Source organism: Pan troglodytes, chromosome 14 (genome assembly GCF_028858775.2).
Source record: "Pan troglodytes isolate AG18354 chromosome 14, NHGRI_mPanTro3-v2.0_pri, whole genome shotgun sequence".
NCBI classification, from domain to species: Eukaryota; Metazoa; Chordata; class Mammalia; order Primates; family Hominidae; genus Pan; species Pan troglodytes.
The window spans coordinates 42,676,434-42,698,371 of record NC_072412.2 but is presented as its reverse complement, the minus strand read 5'-3'; the positions used below and the strand labels follow the sequence as shown (position 1 = coordinate 42,698,371).

Below are 21,938 nucleotides of genomic sequence, written 5' to 3'. Positions count from 1 at the left end.
CTGGCCAGAATTCAAAGGAGGGTGCAAATCCGGTGTGCAGACTCCACAGGCAGGCAAAGAACCAAACCCTTTTCTTTCGTAGTTGGAGGCAGGTATCCTGGGGCAGGTTTTCAGACTCGTATTGCTCTCTGCCTGGAAACAGACATGGGGCTGTTGAGGGGGGCATGGTGGCAGTGAGACTGGCCCTTCGGTTTGTGTGGGAGCTGGGTAAGGCCTGTGACTACTGACTTTCCCCACTTCCGTGACAACCTGCAATGACTCAGCAGAGGCAGCCATAATCCTTCTAGGTAGACAACTCCAGTGACCTGGGAGTCTCACCCCCATCCCTGAAAGCAGCCTCAGCAAGACCCTCCCAAGGAAAGTCTGAGCTCAGACATGCCTAGCCCTGCCCCGACCTAATGGTCCTTCCCTACCCACCCTGGTAGCGGAAGATAAAGGGCATATAATCTTAGGAATTCTAGGACCCCACCCCACCACCCATTCCTTCCCATACTACCACAGCTGACGCTCTCTGGAAAGTGCTACCTCCTGGCAGGAGGCTAACCAGCACAAAAATAGACCATTAAACCACCAAAGCTAAGGACCCTCATGGAGTCCATTGCATCCCTGACCCCCATCCCTGCCACCTCCACCAGAACAGGCACTGGTATCCACAGCTGAGAGACCCATAGATGGTTCACATCACAGGACTCGGTGCAGACAACCCCCATTACCAGCCTGGAGCCAGGTAGACTTGCTGGGTGGCTAGACTCAGAAGACAGACAACAGTTACTGCAGTTTGGCTCACAGGAAGCCACATCCATAGGAAAAGGGGGAGAGTACTACATCAAGGGAACACCACATGAGACGAAAGAATCTGAACAATGGCCTTCAGCCCTAGACCTTCCCTCTGACAGAGCCTACCCAAATGAGAAGGAACCAGAAAAACAACCCTGGTAATATGACAAAACAAGGCTCTTCGACACCCCCCAAAAATTTCACACCAGTTCACCAGCAATGGATCCAAACCAAAAAGAAATCCCTGATTTACCTGAAAAAGAATTCAGGAGGTTAGTTATAAAGCTAATTAGGGAGGGACCAAAGAAAGGCAAAACCCAATGCAAGGAAATCCAAAACATGATAGAAGAAGTGAACAGAGAAATATTCAAGGAAATAGATAGCTTAAAGGAAAACAAAATCAAAGATTCAGGAAGCTTTGGACACATTTTTGCTCTGGAAAGTCTCAGCAATAGAATTGAACAAGTAGAAGAAAGAAATTCACAGCTCGAAGACAGGGTCTTCGAATTAACCCAATCCAACAAAGACAAAGCAAAAAGAATAACAAAATAGGAACAGAGCATCCAAGAAGTCTGGGATTATGTTAAATTACCAAACCTGAGAATAATTGGTCTTCCTGAGGAAGAAGAGAATTCTAAGATCTTGGAAAACATATTCGGGGGAATAATTGAAGGAGACTTCCCTGGCCTTGCTAGAGACCTACACATCCAAAAACAAGAAGCACAAAGAACACCCAGGAAATTTATTGCAAAAAGATATTCATCTAGGCACATTGTCATCAGGTTATCCAAAGTTAAGATGAAGGAACGAATCTTAAGAGCTGTGAGACAGGAGCACCAGGTAACCTATAAAGGAAAACCTATCAGATTAACAGCAGATTTCTCAGCAGAAACCTTACAAGCTAGACGGGATTGCGACCCTATCTTCAGCCTTCTCAAACAAAACAATTATCAGCCAAGAATTTTATATCCAGTGAAACTAAGCATTATATATGAAGGAAAGATACAGTCTTTTTCAGACAAACAAATGCTGAAATAATTTGCCATTACCAAACCACCACTACAGGAACTGCTAAAAGGACCTCTAAATCTTGAAACAAATTCTGGAAACACATCAAAACAGGACCTCTTTAAAGCATAAATCACACAGGACCTATAAAACAAAAATACAAGTTAAAAAGCAAAAAAACAAAACAAAACAAAGTACACAGGCAACAGATAGCATGATGAATTCAATGGTACCTCACATCTCAATACTAACATTGAATATAAATGGCCTAAATGCTCCACTTAAAAGAACCACAGAATGGATAAGAACTCACCAACCATCTGCTGCCTTCAGGAGACTCACCTCGCACATAAGGACTCACATAAACTTAAGTAAAGGAGTGGAAAAAGGCATTTCATGCAAATGGACACCAAAAACGAGCCAGGGTAGCAATTCTTACATAAGACAAAACAAACTTTAAAGCAACAACAGTTAAAAGAGACAGAGATGTTATATAATGGTAAAAGTCCTTGTTCAACAGGAAAATATCACAATCCTAAACATACATGCACCTAACACTGGAGCTCCCAAGTTTATAAAACTATGACTAATAGACCTAAGAAATGAGATAGACAACAACACAATAATAGTGTGGGACTTCAATACTCCACTGACAGCACTAGGCAGGTCATCAAGACAGAAAGTCAACAAAGAAACAATGGATTTAAACTATACCTTGGAATAAATGGACTTAACAGATATATACAGAAAAGTTCATCCAACAACCGCAGAATACACATTCTATTCAACAGTGCATGGAACTTTCTTCAAGGTAAACCATATGATAGGCCATAAAATGAGCCTTAATAAATTTAAGAAAATTGAAATTATATCAAGCACTCTGTCAGACCACAGTGGAATAAAACTGGAAATCAACTCCAAAAGGAACCTTCAAAACCATGCAAATACATGGAAATTAAATAACCAGCTCCTGAATGAGCATTGGGTCAGAAACAAAATCAAGATGGAAATTTAAAAATTCTTCAAACTGAACCACAATAATGACACAACCTATCAAAACCTTTGGGATACAGCAAAAGCAGTGCTAAAAGGAAAGCATAACCCTAAACCCCTACATCAAAAAGACTGAAAGAGCACAAACTGACATTCTAAGGTCATACTTTAAGGAACTAGAGAAACAAGAACAAACCAAGCTCAAACCCAGCAGAAGAAAGGAAATAACCAAGATCAGAGCAGAACTAAATGAAATTGAAACCAAAAAAATAGATAAAGGAAAAAAAAGCCAGTTCTTTGAAAAGATAAATAAAGTTGATAGACCATTGGCAAGATTAATCAAGAAAAGAGAGAAAATCCAAATAACCTCACTAAGAAAGGAAACAGGAGATATTACAACTGACACCACAGAAATACAAAAGATCATTCAAGGCTACTGTGAACACCTTTACACACATAAACTAGAAAATCTAGAAGAGATGGATAAATTCCTGGAAAAATACAACCCTCCTAGCTTAAATCAGGAAGAGTTAGATACCCTGAACAGACGAATAGCAAGCAGTGAGATTCAAATTGTAATTAAAAGATTACCAACAACAAAAAAGCCCAGGACCAGAGCGATTCACAGCAGAATTCTACCAGACATTCAAAGAAGAATTGATACCAATCCTTTTGACACTATTTCACAAGATAGAGAAAGAAGGAACCCTCCCTAATTCATTCTGTGAAGCCAGCATCACCCTAATACCAAAACCAAGAAAGAATATAACCAAAAAAGAAAACTACAGACCGATATCCTTGATGAACATAGATGCCAAAATCCTTAACAAAATACCAGCTAACTGAATCCAACAACATATCGAAAAGATAATCCACCATCATCAAGTGGGTTTCATACCAGGGATGCAGGGATGGTTTAACATACACGAGTCAATAAATGTGATACACCACATAAACATAATTTAAGACAAAAATTACATGATCATTTAAATAGATGCAAAAAAAAAGCATTTGAAAAAAATCCAGCACCCCTTTATGATTAGAATTCTCAGCAAAATCAGCATACAAGGGGCATACCTTAATGTAATAAAAGCCATCTAAGACATACCCACAGCCAACATAACACTGAATGGGGAAAACTTGAAAGCATTCTCTCTGAGAATCTGACAAGATGAGAACAAGACAAGGATGCCCACTCTCACCACTACTCTTCAACATAGTACTGGAAGTCCTAGCCAGAGCAATCAGACAAGAGAAAAAAATAAAGGGCATCCAAATCAGTAAAGAAGAAGTCAAACTGTCACTGTTTGCTGATGATATGATTGTTTATCTTGAAAACCCTAAGGACTCCTCCAGAAAGGTTCTAGAACTGATAAAAGAATCCAGCGAAGTTTCCAGATACAAGATTAACATACACAAATCAGTAGTTCTTCCATACACCAACAGTGGCCAGAGAATCAAATCAAGAAGTCAACCACTTTTACAATAGCTGCAAAAAAAAAAAAAAAAAAAAAAATTTAGGAATATACCTAACCAAGGAGTTGAAAGACTTCTACAAGGAAAACTACAAAACATGGCTGAAAGAAATAATAGATGACACAAACAAATGGAAACACATCCCATGTTCATGGATGAGTAGAATCAATATTATGAATAATGACCATACTGCCAAAAGCAATCTACAAATTCAATGCAATTCCCATCAAAATACCACCATCATTCTGCACAGAATTAGAAAAAACAATTCTAAAATTGATATGGAACCAAAAAAAGAGCCCTCATAACCAAATCAAGACTAAGCAAAATGAACAAATCTGGAGGCATCACACTACCTGATTTCAAACTATAAGGCCATAGTCACCAAAACAGTGTTGTACTGGTACAAAAATAGGCACATAGACCAATGAAACAGAATAGAGAACCCAGAAATAAACCCAAATACTTAACAGCCAACTGATCTTCGACAAGGCAAACAAAAACATAAAGTGGGGAAAGGACACCCTTTTCAACAAATGGTGCTGGGATAATTGGCTAGCCACATGTAGGAGAATGAAACTGGCTCCTCATCTCTCACCTTATACAAAACTCAAGATGGACTAAGGACTTAAACCTGATACCTGGAACTATAAAAATTCTACAAGATAACATTGGAAAAACCCTTCTAGACATTGGCTTAGGCAAGGATTTCATGACCAAAACTCAAAAGCAAATCAATAAAAACAAAGATAAATAGCTGGGACCTAATTAAACTAAAGAGCTTTTGCACGACAAAAGGAACAGTTAGCAAAGTAAACACACAGACCACAGAGTGGGAGAAAATCTTCACAGTCTATACATCTGACAAAGGACTAATGTCCAGAATCTACAACGAACTCAACAATAAGAAAAAATCAGTCCCATCAAAAAGTGGGCTAAGGACATGAATAGACAATTCTCAAAAGAAGATATACAAATGGCCAAGAAACATGAAAAAATGCTTAACATCACTAATGAGCAGGGGAATGCAAATCAAAACCACAATGGGATACCAGCTCATTCCTGCAAGAATGGCCATAACAACAACAACAACAACAAAAAACCAGTAGATGTTGGCGTGGATGCAGTGAACAGGGAACACTTCTACACTTCTCGTGGGAATGTAAACTAGCATAGCTGCTATGGAAAACAGTGTGGAGATTCCTTAAAGAACTAGAAGTGGAACTACCATTTGATCCAGCAATCCCACTACTGGGTATCTACCCAGAGGAAAAGAAGTCATTATTTGAAAAAGATGCTTGCACATGCATGTTTATAGTGGCACAATTCACAATTGCAAAATTGTGGAACCAGCCCAAATACCTATCAGTCAACAAGTGGATAAAGAAACCGTGGTATATATAAACCATGGAATACTATGCAGCCATAAAAAGGAATAAATTAACAGCATTTGCAGTGACCTGGATGAGATTCGAGACTATTATTCTAAGTGAAGTAACTCAGGAATGGAAAACCAAACATCCCATGTTCTCACCGATGTGTGGGAACTAAGCTATGAGAATGCAAAGGCCTAAGAATGATAAAAGTGGACTTTGGGGACTTGCAGGGAGAGTGGGAGGGGGGCGAGGGATAAAAGACTACAAATATGGTGCAGTGTATACTGCTCAGGGGATGGATGCACCAGAATCTCACAAATCACCACTAAAGAACTTACTCATATAACTAAATACCACCTGTACCCCCAATAACTTATGGAAAAATAAAAAAAGAAAAGGAACGAGTTATTGATATACACAACAACCTAGATGACTCTCCAGAATATTATGCTGAGTGAAAAACACCAATCTCCAAAAATTCCATGCTGTATGATTCCACTTATATAACATTCTCGAAATGACAAAATTATAGAAATGGAGAACAGATGAGTGGTTGCCAGAAGCTAAGGGTGTGGGGTAAGAGTTAAGTGAATATGGCTGTGAAAGGGCAAAATGAGAGATTCTCAAGGTGATAGAAATATTCTCTATCTTAGCTGTATCATTGTCAATATCCTGGTTGTGATACTGTGCTGTAGTTTTGCAAGATGCTACCATTGAGGAAAACTGGGCAAAGGTTACACTGTATGTCTCTCTATTGTTTCTTACAACTGCATGTGAAGATAGGATTATTTCAAAATAAAAGTTTAATTAAAAAATACACATACACTTTGGCCGGGCACTGTGGCTTATGCCTGTAATCCCAGCACTTTGGGAGGCCAAGGTGGGTGGATCACCTGAGGTCAGGAGTTTGAGAGCAGCCTGGCCAACATGGTGAAACCCTGTCTCTACTAAAAATTCAAAAAAATTAGCCAGACATAGTGGTGAGCGCCTATAGTCCTGGCTATTCAGGAGATTGTGGCAGGAGAATCACTTGAACCTGGGAGGGAGGTGGAGGTTGCAGTGAGCTGAGATCACACCACTGCACTCCAGCCTGGGTGACACTCTATCTCAAAAAAAAAAAAAAGAAAAAAAAAATACACTTTGATCTTGAATTGAATTTCTAAGAATTTATTCTAGAAATATTTTGTACTCATACATGTACACAATTATTCATTCGATGGATATTCATTTCAATATTAGCTGTAGTAGCAAAAGATTACCAATAATGTTTTAGCCCACTGGGGGTACAGGTTTTTACTAAATTCATACAGTGAAATTCTGTGCAGATATTACGGAGAGTGAGATAATACAAATGTATTGATTTATATGAAAATTCACATCTAGAACTGTTATGGAATGTTATATAAAGGCATGTTAATGTTAAAAATAAGAGCCGTATGTGTACATTTTTATATGCATAGAGTACTTTTGGGGTGATAGATAAGTGACTGGAAACCATGATTGAGCCTAGGGAGAGCAGCTGCGTGTCTGATGGGTGATGTGGGAAAAGCCTTACTTACTATCTTTATATACCCTGTTATTCCACTTGAATTTTGCACCTTGTGCTTGTATTATCAATTGAAGTATATATTAGCATGTTTTTTAAAAAGGATGGAATTTCCAGAAACAGACTCAAATGTACCTATTCACATGTATGTGTGTGTATATATATATGTGTGTGTATATATATACATGTAAATACACATTTAGATATGTATGTATGTACACATATATATGCATAATTACTCCATATATCCTAATACATTCCAAATGAAGTAAAGCTATAAATGTAATAAGTGGAAACAAACATAGTGGTAGAAAGTATAGATAAATATTTCATAATCTTGGAGTGGGAAAAGTCTTTTAAAAATGGGACACCAGTAATATAATCATAGAGGGAAAAGATTGATGAATTTAAGCATATAAAAGTTTAAGGTTTTGTATGACCATAGCAGCATCACCCAAATATATAAACTGCACTTAGTACTATAATATCCATCAACAAGAAAATGGCAAAATAACTGTGGTATATTCATATAATTGATTACTCCACAGCAACAACAATGAATAAACTACAGATACAAGGAACAGCATGGGTAAATCTCATGCATAGAATGTTGAGCCAAAGAAGTTATTTACAAAAACAGTCTATGGTGTTAAATGTCAGGTTGGGGGTTAGTTTTCAAGAGGAAGGAGGGAGTAGTGACTGGCAGAGATGTGAGGGAGTCTCCATGGAGCTGTGAATATTCTGTATCTTGACCTAGTACAGAGTGCTACAGGTAGAACAGGCTGGGGTTTGCTTTGTAATAACTCATCAAGCTGTGTGCTATTCTGTATGTGTATTTTACTTTAAAAGTTTAAAAAGTAAGCATATAAACAAAAACAGATTTTTTTGTCTCTCAAATTAGCAAATGATGTTTTAAAAGTGAAATTGTCTTTTGATAGTACTGTAAATTGATGAAACTCTTCAGAAGGCACACTGGTATTGTGTTCCAAAATTTTATCCCACAATTTTCATAACAGGGATTTGTCCTCAGGACAAAATAAGGAAAGAGCAAGAGGGAGTGTGCATAAGGATATCCATAGCAGCTTCATTTATAAAATGAAAATCAGAAACACATGGAATGCCCAGCATTGGCAGATTGTTTATATTGATAACCATACATACAGAATACATTCTAGCTCATAATGAGGCACAGCTACTTTAACTGTATGAAAAAGGTGTATCAGTGGTTTGGTGGGCAGGACAGCAATTTCTAGATCTCTCTCTCATACAGTTATGTATATGTTCATACATACACTCACATGTAACTCTCAAAACCACACTGTTAACATCTTACCTAAATAGTTGGAAATACTAGTCACTAAAATGTCACCAGAATTTATCTTTTTAATATGTGTATGTATGTATATGTGTGTGTGTGTGTTTACTGTTTTACCTTTTGCATTCTTTAAAAAATGTAAGTAGATATGAGTTTCAAACCTGAGGAAAATAATAAAACAAAATTAAACAAAAATTCCTGAGGAACATTTTTGGATATTTCCTCTAGTACCTCCTCACCTCTGCAGTAGTTAGGTTTTTAAGTTAAAATAGGAGGAAAAGAAGAAGGGAAGAGAGAGAAATGTCAACAAATGATATATTTGTTAAATTTAATCATGTTAAATGATAACATGGAAAGAAGAGTAAGATATGAACCATATCATTACAAACAGTTTTTCTTACACATGAGCAGAATTATTCCTAGGTCATGTGTCAATTAAATTGTTATTTTCATTTGTAGTTTGAATGATAGTGATATAATTCTAGAAAGGATTTTAAAATATTATATGTTGGCTGGGTATGGTGGCTCGTGTCTGTAACCCCAGCACTTTGGGAGGCTGAGACGGGAGGATCACCTGAGATCAGGAGTTTTAGACCAGCCTGGCCAACATGGCGAAACCCCATCTCTACTAAAAATACAAAAATTAACCAGGTGTGGTGGCGGCACCTGTACTCCCAGCTACTTGGGAGGCTGAGGTGGGAGGATTGCTTGAACCCAGGAGGTAGAGGTTCCAGTGAGCCGAGATCACACCACTGCACTCCAGCCTGGGCAACAGAGTAAGACTCTGTCCTAAAAAAAAAAATATATACATATATATATATATATATAATGTCAAACTTAAAGACACAAGCACACGTATGTTTATTGCAGCACTGTTCACAATAGCAAAGGCTTGGAACCAACCCAAATGCCTATCAATGATAGACTGGATAAAGAAAATGTGGCACATATACACCCTGGAATACTGTGCAGCCACAAAAAAAGGACGAGTTCATGTACTTTGCAGGGACATGGATGTAGCTGGAAACCATCATTCTCAGCAAACTAACACAGGAACAGAAAACTGAACACCACTTGTCCTCACTCATAAATGGGAGTTGAACAAAGAGAACACAGGGAGGGGAACATCACACACCAGGGCCTGTTGGGGGATGAGGGGCTAGGGGAGGGATAGCATTAGGAGAAATGCCTGATGCATATGACGGATTGATGGGTGCAGCAAACCACCATAGCACGTGTATACCTATGTAACAAAACTGCACATTCTACGCACATGTATCCCAGAACTTAAAGTATAATAATAATAATAACAATAATAAACTTAAGAAGAGTTTTCATGATTAATTAGATCAGGCATGGTTCCAGGTTTTGTGAAGTTTTAAGATTATGTAATTTTTGAGGCTGTCTGTAAGAAGAGAGAACAAAATTTTGAATGCAAAGTTAGTTCCTGGTCCTTGGAAGGGGCCTGTGTGGGCCCCGGAACTTAAGTTTCCATCATGCCATGCTGGATTCACCTGTTGAAATGTATGCGACACACATACATTTTGTTTACTTATGCCTTGCTCCGCCTCTTTTGGGGGGCATTATTGCTCACTATTATTCCATTATGAAAACATACCTACTTGTCACTGATACAATTTAAAGCTCTTATGCAAACAGATTTATTAAAATACAAAGAATAAGAATAAGTATTTAAGCCTTACTGCTGAAGTTTCCTTAAGCTCACTGATGTCTCAAGGCCCTATACATATAGTAATTGGATTTATTTATTCCTCTTATTTTAAAGAAAGTAAATTATTCAGTATTTAATGAATGTTATTTGTTTTCTCTGTAAATAGCCCTGTACATAAGAATCCTACCACTTCCCCATCCCCCACCAAATTCCACAGTCTTCTCTCAAAATACATTCAAATTTTATACCAAGGCTCCTCAAACCTTAATGTACATTCAGATCACCAAGAGATCTTGTTAAAATGCATGTTCTGATTCAGTAGTTCTGGGGTGGGGTCTAAGGTTCTGCATACTTAGCAAGTTCTCACATGATGCCTTGTTGCTGGTCCTCAGACCACATTTTGTATGTAGCAAGGCTCCAGAGTCCACATCCCACATCATTCTAACTGTGTTTAACATACCCTCATTGGAAATGGGGGGCTCCTCCCAGACCCACCACATGTAACTGGCAGGAAAATGTTCATTACAGCCTAGTGGCTCTTAGGGGCTGCTGGTGGGTCATTAGTCATGAATGTAGGTGTAGAAACTGGATTGGGACCCAGCTGATGACAGTGAGCAGGGAGAGAAGGAGGGAGGGAGAGGAAGACAGAGAAAGCGAGAACACAAGTAAGCAAGTGCTAAAAAAAAAAAAAAAAAGGCCTTTATTTTGGGGAAATGTTTATGAGGAAAGTAGGCAGACTGTTTGCACTTTTAGCTTGAGGTCCAAAGCCAGGTGAGGAGGTAAGTGTGAGGTTCTTGCAGGAATCTAAGAGCTTAGAAAAAGAGCCTCAGAGTTGTTCAGTCCTGGTCACACAGATAGGGGTACCTTCATTCCAGGGTTCAGGGCATGCTGTGTGTAGTGACAACCCTTTCAGCAGGCAGCCTGTCCAATCTGTGGGATTTCTTCTGAAACTGTCAACAGAAACTAACTGTATCCAGTGTTTTTTGTGTTTCTGATGCCACAACAGAGTCTTCCCATAGTAACCCTGATATGGTGCTCTGTATGTTGTCAAGCTAATGGCAGATTCTTGTTCCTGATGGGTGAGGACTGTTGAGAGGCTGATTTCCAATAAATACTATTCCAGCAACAACAGAGATAGGAGTTTTTATTGTCAAAGTAAACTAAGGAAAGCACCACATGCCCTGTTGCCCCACCTTTTATATTCTGCATTCCTAGGACAGCTGACACTTTTATTTTTCATTAGTGTGGAATGAAATGGGTAAAATGAGGTATACCTCCTTTTTTTTTTTTTTTTTTTTTTTTTTTTTTTTTTTTTGAGAGAGTCTTATTTTGTAGCCCAAGCCGGAATGCAGTGGCATGATCTCGGCGGCTCACTGCAAACTCCGCCTCCAGGGCTCAAGCGATTATTGTGCCTCAGCCTCCCGAGTAGCTGGGACTACAGGCATCTACCACCATGCCGGGCTAATTTTTGGTATTTTAGTAGATTTAATCTTCTTACTACTTATAGGTCTGTTAAGACTTTCTATTTATGGTTCAGTCTTGGTAGGTTGTATGTTTCTAGGAATTAATCCATTTCTTTTGGATTATCTAATTTGTTGGTATATAATTTTTCATAGTAGCCTCTTATCCTTTTAATTTCTGTGGCATCAGTTATAATCCCTCCTCTTTCATTTCTGATTTGATTTATTTGAGTTTTTTCTTGATCTAGCTAATGGTTTGTCAATTTTTTTGAACTTTTCAAATAAACAACTCTTAGTGTCCTTGATTGACCCATTTTAAAAATAGCTTTATTGGGATATAATTTACATACCATAAAATTCACTCATTTAAAGTGTACAGTTCAGCAGTACATAATTTTTTCATTTATGTTCAGGTTGTACAACCATCATTTTAGAACATTTTCACCATCCTAAAAGAAACCTTGTACCCAATAGTTGAGTCATTTTTAATTGTATAAATACAATAGACTTCCTAGAAACTGTTTTTGACTGTAATAAATATAATGAACTTTGGGAACCAATTTCTGACTGTAGTTAATATGATGAACTTTTGAAGATGGACTAGTAAACAATAAAATTTATTAAGGAGGTATGTATGTATTCTGTTAACTCATCTAAATTTGTTATCACTCAAATATAACACTCAAAATTTTTTATAATTGATAAAAATTGTATGTGTTTATCATGTACAACATTTTAAAAAAATGTATACAATGTGAAATGGCTAAATTGAGCTAATAAACATGCATCTCTTCAAATGCCATCATCAAATATCAAATTTTTTGATCAGTTGGAACATTTTTATTACTCAGAAATATTTATTACAAAATGTAAAGCTTAATATTTATTTGCAACTGTGTATCAAATACATTTTGTTGATGATATGATGAAGTGAGTAAAGAAAAGTAAGAAAGGTAGTGATACATAAATGTTCATTATATTATGTTTATGGAGCAAAGTACTATGCTGAAGTGGAAGGCACAGATCATAATGCTTGCTACTGATTTATTTTGGGAACCATATCATGAAAATCTGCAAGAAAAATACTAAGAACAATTTATGAGAATGAGTTACCAGACTAACTTTTTGAAACAAGTTCTTGTGGAGGAAAAAGCATTAATTTTCAAGTTTACATTATAGGGAATTCTTGGATGTAAACTTTCTAGGAGCCATGAAGTCTGCCTTTACTTTTCTCTTTTGGAAAGTACCCTGAATCCTGTTCCTAAGGTTTTTGCAAAAAAAAATCGGACCTTTCTAGCTGATGACAAGCAGGCACCAACAAAGATGTTGCTTCTATTTATGTAGTCTTTTTGCCAATGAAAATTCAGTTCCCTTTTTGATCTTTCTCAATTATCAAGAAAAACTCTGTCTCTCAAATATGATACTCTCAAACTAGTGACTGAGAAAACATGAGGGTAATCCGAACAGGGGGCATCTGTATTTTCATGACTAACAATTTCAACTGCTGTTAGCTGGGCTGGTCACTGTGAGATCTACTCTGTTGGCTCTTCCTAGCTGTAATACACACCATCTTATTCAAAAAGAGCTTGCCTGGCTCCTTCATCTGTTCTCTCTGACTGCTTTCCAGAGGTCAGCTTCCAGAGTAGTTGAAATGTTTTTCCTTTGGCTTCCCTTCCTATAGTCACCCCTCATCAACTCTGCCCACAAAACAAATTACCAGGAACTCTTTAATAATATGCTATTAACATTCATATGTGAAGATGCCTGTTGACAGCAATTGGTTGGATATGAATGACTGTAAAAAACTGCTGAATTGCAACAAGGGAAAAAATGTGTTAACCCTGAATGTGATATCAGACTCTTGGAGAGCATTTAGGGAATCTGTGTTCATAAGGCCAGTGCATTAGCAGGCTAGAAAGCAATGTGAACTCATAGAAAAGAGCAAGGTACCATGCCAAGGGCAAGCCTAGGCCTCTCAGCCAAGCTCCCAACTGCTGAGAGGTTTACTTGTTTTGCAAACTGTACAAGTAATTGGTTGTTAAGTCACATTCTGTGGTTTCTGGAAGTGTTGTATAATTTCACTTTACAAAAAAAGTATTGCCAGAATGCATTAGAAATAATGATTTAAGATTGAACTGGCTCTGTTGAAATTACCTAAATTACATGATGCAACACTGTTTTTCCCAGATGGCCAAAATCACTGACTTAAGATATTTAAAATATCAGAAATGTATATTCTTAATAGAGTTGAAGAATCAGCAGTACTTCAGGGAATATTGTGGATCTTCATCATCATCTAAGTAGCCTTTTGAGACTACATGGGTCGTGACTTGATTTCTGTCATTATACATAAATCCAAAATGACGGATGCATTCTGACATCCAGACAGGGCTGAACCAGATGTGTGATGCAGTCGTGTTTGCCAGATCCTTGCTTCAAACCCTTCAGTATATATTTAACATTTAAATATGTACACCAAAGGATTGTTCTTTATACTGTTGTAATTCTTAATGCCTAACAGATGGATTGATGGGTGTATGTGTATGTCTGGGTGAGCAGAGCTGGATTAAGGGATGGCAGTTTCCCCGGGCACCTTGCATTGGAACATCAGTGGTATAAATGGGAACCATGACACCTGTTAACTTAGCTTTCCACATATAACACTTAGGCAATTTGCAAGCAAAATTTATTACAAGGCCCCCAAGGTGGGATAGGAGGGAAATAACAGTAAGAGTTGCTGCCATTATCGAACTATCTTTATTGAATGTTTTGATAATAATAACAAAAAATTATTGGCATTCCTGAACTCTCGCTATTGAATATTTTGCACAGTGTAACAGCAAGCACCACCACCATCCTATTTTAGAATTGCCTGAATTTGACAGGTCACTCACTGTCAGTTGAAATTCTTCCACTGAGTAGTATTTTACATAGGTATGTTTATTGGCAATGGGCAATTTGATTTGTTTTTAATATTAAGTTTAAAAGTTGTTACTGTGCTTTCCAAGCATTTTCCTGGATCGGTAAGTCATAAAACTGAACTGAAAAAAAAAACTATGGGAAATGTTTTAACAACATGAAAGTAAATAAAAGAACTTTGAAATCTGTTTTGTAACTTTGTAACCATATCTGTGAGAGTTACCTCTGCCCTCCTGAATATGAATAACTAATGCTGTCCCTTAATGAGAAACCACAAAATTGTGAAATGAAAGACTGACCCAAATAAAAGTGATATGTTCATTTAGTGCATGAACTAATCCTGTTCATTAACTAAGCATAAAGAGAGACACACTTTTCTTAATGGAAAATAAGTTTTCCCCAACTCCATCTAATAAATGTTGAATAAGTACTTTAAAAATATCATTTTGAATGGGTACCAAACCTTTAGCCTTTCTCAGCACTCACATGATCAAATCTCAGTTGGACAGATTGTGTGGGGTGGGTGTGGAGGATGAATGAGCAGGTACAAGCATACACAGTTGAATACACAGCACAAGAAAAGTGCTCCCATGCATGTAATTAGATGAGTCCCAGTTTGAAAAAGTTACAATTTATTTATCACCTGCAAAATGTTGCAAAAATATTACATAAATGCCAAGAGCACTTTGACTTTACAATATTATGTTGGAGAACTATCTGGACCCTATCCTGATGGCCAGGGCAGATGGTAGATATCATGTGCTAAGAACAGGCACTTTGCAATTCCCAGCATTTGGAAATCTGCCACATAAATTTGAAATGGGTCAAAGTGAAATGCTGAGATTCTTTTATACTTATGAGAAGGTGCAAAATTTCAAAACTTGGGAAAATAGGAAGTTATTTCCTGATAAAACAACTCTAAAAATGTTTGGAACCAAAGATTAATTTATCTTGCTCTTCTCCAGATGGACAGAAGATGGAAAAATTTCTTACATGAATGAAGTAAGTCCCTAGTAGTAGATTAATGTTTTTCTTACATTTGTAATGGTCATTTTAAATATTTGTGTTGATACACCTTACATTAATTGTTATGCCATAATAATGAAGTTATTACTTCTCAATGCAATAATAATATGTGTGCAAGCTTTAATGAGAGTCTGCAAGGAAGTGAAAATAAAATAAAATGACATGGTTTATGTTACAAATAACAAAAGAACATTTTTCCAATTGCATGTGTGACATTATATGTGGAAAAATAATTAGATGCTACATGTGCTATACTTTATAATTGCTTTGCCTTTTAGATTTGAATCTTAGACTTTTATCTCTTCTATGAGGTTGTTGTCATCAGATGAGAGGAGGCAGCATCAGAATGGTAGTGAAGAGATTCTAGAAAGCTCAAACTGTATATTCACAGTCACATAACTCAGATCCAGAATTATTCATTATACCAAAACATAAATTACTTACAAAATATAAATACAGCCACAGTGACTACTTTATTAAATTATAACCACTGGGTGGAGAAAATTTATGAAAATAAAAAAGAACCTTTAAGCTATCTATACAGTTGCAAATGAGTTATTAAGGTGTAGATAAGCTAATAAGTATCTTATGCAGGGGTAAAAGGAAAAAAATCTTCATTCACAGATATGTACAAATAGAAAGTAATGGGTTGTGATTTTTTGGTTTGCTAACCATAAAGAAGTACCTATGTATATCCACCTGATCGTAAAAAGACACAGAGACAGGAAAAATGTCAGATCAAAGATTAGACTATAAAATACAAGGAAAGGGACTCTAGCACTTACTGAGTGCCTGCTCTGTGTCAGGCACTGTGCTGGACATTTTATACACATTGTAATTTGAGAACAGAGAGTTCTGAATAGCAGAATAACTGGCAGAGCTTAGAAGGGGTGATGCCAGTTGGTTTAGAAATTCAAGTGATGAAAGGAGGTGGGTAGCTGACACTGACGTTAGAGGAGGCCCAGCAATAAGGAGTAACATTTAGGTCAGACCTGGACACTCTGCAGGGTGCCCGACAGGAAAGGTCTTCAGCTGTTGCTACCTGTATACCTCAGTGATGGCTAATGGCGGTTTTGTGCTGGTTCAAAGCACATTAGTCATGAAGCAGGTCTTTGGTTCATATATAGGATGGGAGGAAAAAGGGAAAAGACCAAAAAGCAATCATGACATCAGGGTATTTATATCTGTTATCTATCCAGCCCCTCATCCACCCAATTTGAGATGGCAGAAGGCAGTTCTTGGTTAACTCCTATGACCAATAGCCCTGAGCTCCTGTCACACTCATTTCTAGCTGCAGCTGTGCTTATTGTTGTGGCCCAGAACATCAGCTGGCTTGGAATGATGTCCCTCAGTCATCAAGGAGAAGTTGTATAATATTCAGTGTACTCTTTCAAAGATAAACACGGGAAAGTGTATTCTAGAAAGATGAGTTTCATCTTTTCATTGGATTGGTGATTCCTTGAGGGAAGAAATGATCTCAGTCATCTTTATATCCTTTGACATCTAACACAATGTTTTTTACATAATAGTTAAAATATATGTGACATTAAATAGGATAGAAATAACTTCAGTTTCGGGGAAAAAGTCATATCATATTGTTTAAAGTCCGGTGTTCTTATTCTCAGGAAATTCAACCAGAAATGACACTTTGCCCTCCCCATGCTCGCACCCATTCTCAGACCTCAAAATAATGATGCTTTCATTTATTGAATTAAGGAGTCAATTACTGAAATGTCTTTAGTGAAGAGGATATGTTTCTAAAGTATTTTTCAGGAACACATAACAAAGGAAGATATTGTAAAGTGGTGTCACATGATGGAATGATTCCCAGCCATTCTGCATCATACATGCATGCCTGTTCCTGGATGTTTCTCTGCTTAGTGACTTGGTGCTTCCAGCCTTAAGCCATTGCAACTCCCTGAGCTCAAGAGAGGATTAGACAGATATTACCCAGAGACAAAGACCACAGACATTTCACAGGATGTCTCTACCAGAGGTTTTGTCAGAGAATCCTTATATCTACCCATGCCTAACACATACCTCTGAAGATTCCAAACTTCCCTTCAAGAGAATCAGCATCACGCATTGGAAAGAGCAGTAGGGTCTTGAGTCTGCAGGCTGGGACTTCAGCAACTGTACTTGCCCTAATTGGTGAGCAGTAACCTCTGTGAGCTTCAGTTTTTATACTTATCTACATGCATAAAATGAGTATTATAATATTCAGGATTTGCAATATTTGCTCTACAAAATTGTTGGTCAGATGATATGAAATAATGTGTCTCATATATTTGGGGATTTGTAAGCACTAAACACACATCAAGCCAGGGTTTTCTGTATGGCCAGACTAACATTTTTGTAGCTTTGCTCCCATGAATGTGTTAACTTACTGCCATTGGTAATATTTGAAAATAAGGAAAATTGTAGGGAACTTCTTACCAACAAACTATGCGGTTACAAATAAATTACTTAGGGTATATTGATAACTCTAAAGAAAGGAAAAACAGAAAGCTTCATTAATAAAGAAGGAAACTCTATGCACAATAAGCACAAACCCTGTATGCACACTTTTGGCCTAATCCAATACTCTGTGATTTTTTTTTTAATTTTTAATTTTTGTGGTTACGTAGCAAGTGTACACATTTAAGGGGTGCATGAAATATTTTGATACATGCATACAATGCATAATAATCACATCAGGGTAAATGGGGTATTCATCTCTTCAAGCATTTATCATTTCTTTGTTACGAACAATCCAATTATCCTCTTAGTCATTTTTTAATGTATAATTTATTGTTTACTGTAGTCACTCTATTGTGCTGTCAAATACTGGATATATATGTATTTTTTGAGACAGGGTCTCGCTCTGTCACCCAGGCTGGAGCACAGTGGCACTATCTCAGCTCACTGCAACCTCTGCCTCCTGGGCTCAAGCGGTACTCCCCCTAAGTAGCTGGGACTACAGGCACATGCCACCATACCCGGCTAATTTTTCTATTTTTTTAGTAGAGATGGGGTTTTCCCATGTGGCCCAGGCTGATCTCAAACTCCTGGGCTCAATGATTCACCCACTTCAGCCTCCCAAAGTTCTGGGACTACAGGCCTGAGCCACCATGCCCTGCCATCAAATACTAGATCTTATTCATTCTATCTAATTATATTTTTGTACCCATTAACTACTCCCCTTCCCCCTGCTCCTACTATTCTTCCCAGTCTCTGGTAATCATTGTTCTACTCTCTATATCAATTAGTACAATTGTTTTAATTTTTAGCTCCCACAAATAAGTAAGAACATGAGAAGTTTGTCTTTCCATTCCTGGCTTATTTCACCTAATATAACAACCTCCTTTGCATCCATTTTTGTTGCAGATGACAGGATCTCATTCTTTCTTATGGCTGAATAGTACCTCCTTGTGTAGATGTACCCTATTTTCTTTATCCATTTGTCTGTTGAGGGCTTCCAAACCATGGCTATTGCGAATAGTGCTGCAATAAACATGAGAGTGCAGATATCTCTTTGAAATACTGATTTCCTTTCTTTTGGGTATATGACTCACAGTGGCATTGCTAAATCGTATGGTAGTTCTATTTTTAGTTTTTTGAGGATCCCCCAAATTGTTCTCCCTAGTGGTTATACTAATTTACATTCCTAAAAACAGTGTGCAAGTGTTCCCTTTTTTTCACATCCTTGCAAACATCTACTATTGTCTGACTTTTGGTTAAAAGACATTTTAACTGGGGTGACATGATATCTCATAGTACTTTTGATTTGCATTTCTCTGATGGTCAATGATATTGAGAATCTTTTTCATATACATGTTTGCCATTGGCATGTCTTCTTTTGAGAAGTGTCTATTCAGATCTTTTGCCCATTTTTTAATTGGATTATTAGATTTCTTCCTAGAGAGTTGTTTGAGCTCCTTCTGTATTCTGGTTATTAATCCCTTGTCAGATAGATAGTTTGCAAATATTTTCTCCCATTCTTTGGGTTATCTCTTCACTTTGTTTCCTTTGCTGTGCAGAAGCTTTTTAACTTGATGTAATCCTATTTCTTCATTTTTGCTTTGGTTGCCTGTGCTTATAAGGTATTACTCAAGAAGTCTTTGCCCAATCCAATGTCCTGAAGAATTTCCCCAGTGTTTTCTTGTAGTAGTTTTACAGTTTGAGCCCTTAGATTTTAGTCTTTAATCCATTGTGATTTGATTTTTGTATATGGTGAGCGATAGGGGTCTAGTTTCATTCTTCTGTATATGGATATCCAGTTGTTCCAGCACCATTTATTGAAGAGACTGTACTTTCCCCTAAGGTATGTTCTTGACATCTTTGTCAAAAATAAGTTTACTGTAGATGTATGGGTTTGTTTCTGGGTTCTCTATTCTGTTCCGTTGGTGTATGTGTCTGTTTTTATACCAGTACCATGCTGTTTGGTTATTATAACTCTATAGTATAATTTGAAGTAGATAATGTGATTCTTTTACTTTTGTTCTTTTTTGCTTGGTATAGCTTTGGCTATTTTGGATCTTTTGTGGTTCCATATAAATTTTAGGATTGTTTTTCCTATTTTTGTGAAGAATGTCATTGGTATTTTGACAGGGATTACATTGAATCTGTAGATTGCTTTGTGTAGTATGGACATTTTAACCATATTGATTCTTCCAGCCCATGCACATGGAATATCTTTCCATTTTTTGTGTTCTCTTCAATTTCTTCCATCAGTATTTTATTATTTTCATTGTAGATATTTTTGTAAAATACATATTTTTATGTATTTTATTTCATTGTAGATATCTTTCACATTTTTGTGAAATACACAATTTCTGTGGATTTCATTTTATCTGTAGCTGTTGTAAATGGGATTACTTTCTAGATTTCTTTTTCAGATTGTTTGCTGTCGGCATATAGAAACACTACTGATCATTGAATGTTAATTTTGTATTCTTCAACTTTACTGAAATTTATCATTTCTAATAGTTTTTTGGTAAAGTCTTGAGGTTTTTCCAAATATCAGATCATCTGCAACCAAAAAATTTGACTTATTTCCTCCTAATTTGGATTCCCTTTATTTCTTTTTCTTGTCTGATTGCTTTGGCTAGGACTTCCAGTTGTGTTGAATAACAGTGGTGAAAGTGGGCATTGATGTCATGTTCCAGATCTTATAAACTTGATCATTCATCATGACCAAGTGGGATTTATCCCCAGGATGTAAAGATAGTTCAACATAGGCAAATGAATCAATGTGACACATCGTATGAACAGAATGAAGGATAAAAACTATATGATCATTTCAATTGATGCTGAATAAGCATTTGATAAAGTTCAACATCCCTTCATGTTAAAAACCCTCAAAAATCTAGGTATTAAGGAATATACCTCAATACAATAAAAGTCATAACCAACCAACAGCTAGTATTGCACTGAATGGGGAAAAATTTTTTAGTACTGCTTTTGCTGTATCCAAGAGGTTTTGGTGTATTGTTTTTCTTTTATTATTTGTTTCAATACTACCATCAGAGTGAACAGGCAACCTACAAAATGGGAGAAAATTTTCGCAACCTACTCATCTGACAAAGGGCTAATATCCAGAATCTACAATGAACTCAAACAAATTTACGAGAAAAAAAACAAACAACCCCATCAAAAAGTGGGCAAAGGACATGAACAGACACTTCTCAAAAGAAGACATTTATGCAGCCAAAAAACACATGAAAAAATGCTCACCATCACTGGCCATCAGAGAAGTGCAAATCAAAACCACAATGAGATACCATCTCACACCAGTTAGAATGGCAATCATTAAGAAGTCAGGAAACAACAGGTGCTGGAGAGGATGTGGAGAAATAGGAACACTTTTACACTGTTGGTGGGACTGTAAACTAGTTCAACCATTGTGGAAGTCAGTGTGGCGATTCCTCAGGGATCTAGAACTAGAAATACCATTTGACCCAGCCATCCCATTACTGGGTATATACCCAAAGGACTATCATGCTGCTATAAAGACACATGCACACGAATGTTTATTGCGGCATTATTCACAATAGCAAAGACTTGGAACCAACCCAAATGTCCAACAATGATAGACTGGATTAAGAAAATGTGGCACATATACACCATGGAATACTATGCAGCCATAAAAAATGATGAGTTCATGTCCTTTGTAGGGACATGGATGAAATTGGAAATCATCATTCTCAGTAAACTATTGCAAGAACAAAAAACCAAACACCGCATATTCTCACTCCTAGGTGGGAATTGAACAATGAGAACACATGGACACAGGAAGGGGAACATCACACACCAGGGCCTGTTGTGGGGTGGGGGGAGGGGGGAGGGATAACATTAGGAGATATACCTAATGCTGAATGACGAGTTAATG

At 37.1% G+C, this 21,938-nt stretch overlaps 1 protein-coding gene across 26 annotated transcripts in view; it reads left to right on the top strand.

Annotated features, from left to right (window-relative positions):
* Positions 1-21,938, top strand: part of ENOX1 (ecto-NOX disulfide-thiol exchanger 1) — a 584,882-nt gene that overhangs the window by 168,019 nt on the left and 394,925 nt on the right. For 2 of the 26 annotated variants that reach the window (XM_054665239.2, XM_054665242.2), the window contains exons 2-3: positions 15,508-15,544; positions 17,332-17,719. The exons of 21 other annotated variants lie outside the window; for them this stretch is intronic. The gene's annotated coding sequence lies outside the window, so the exon portion shown is untranslated. The remainder of the gene's footprint in view (positions 1-15,507; positions 15,545-17,331; positions 17,720-21,938) is intronic. 3 more of the 26 variants (XM_054665238.2, XM_054665245.2, XM_054665236.2) reach the window with 2 other exon arrangements.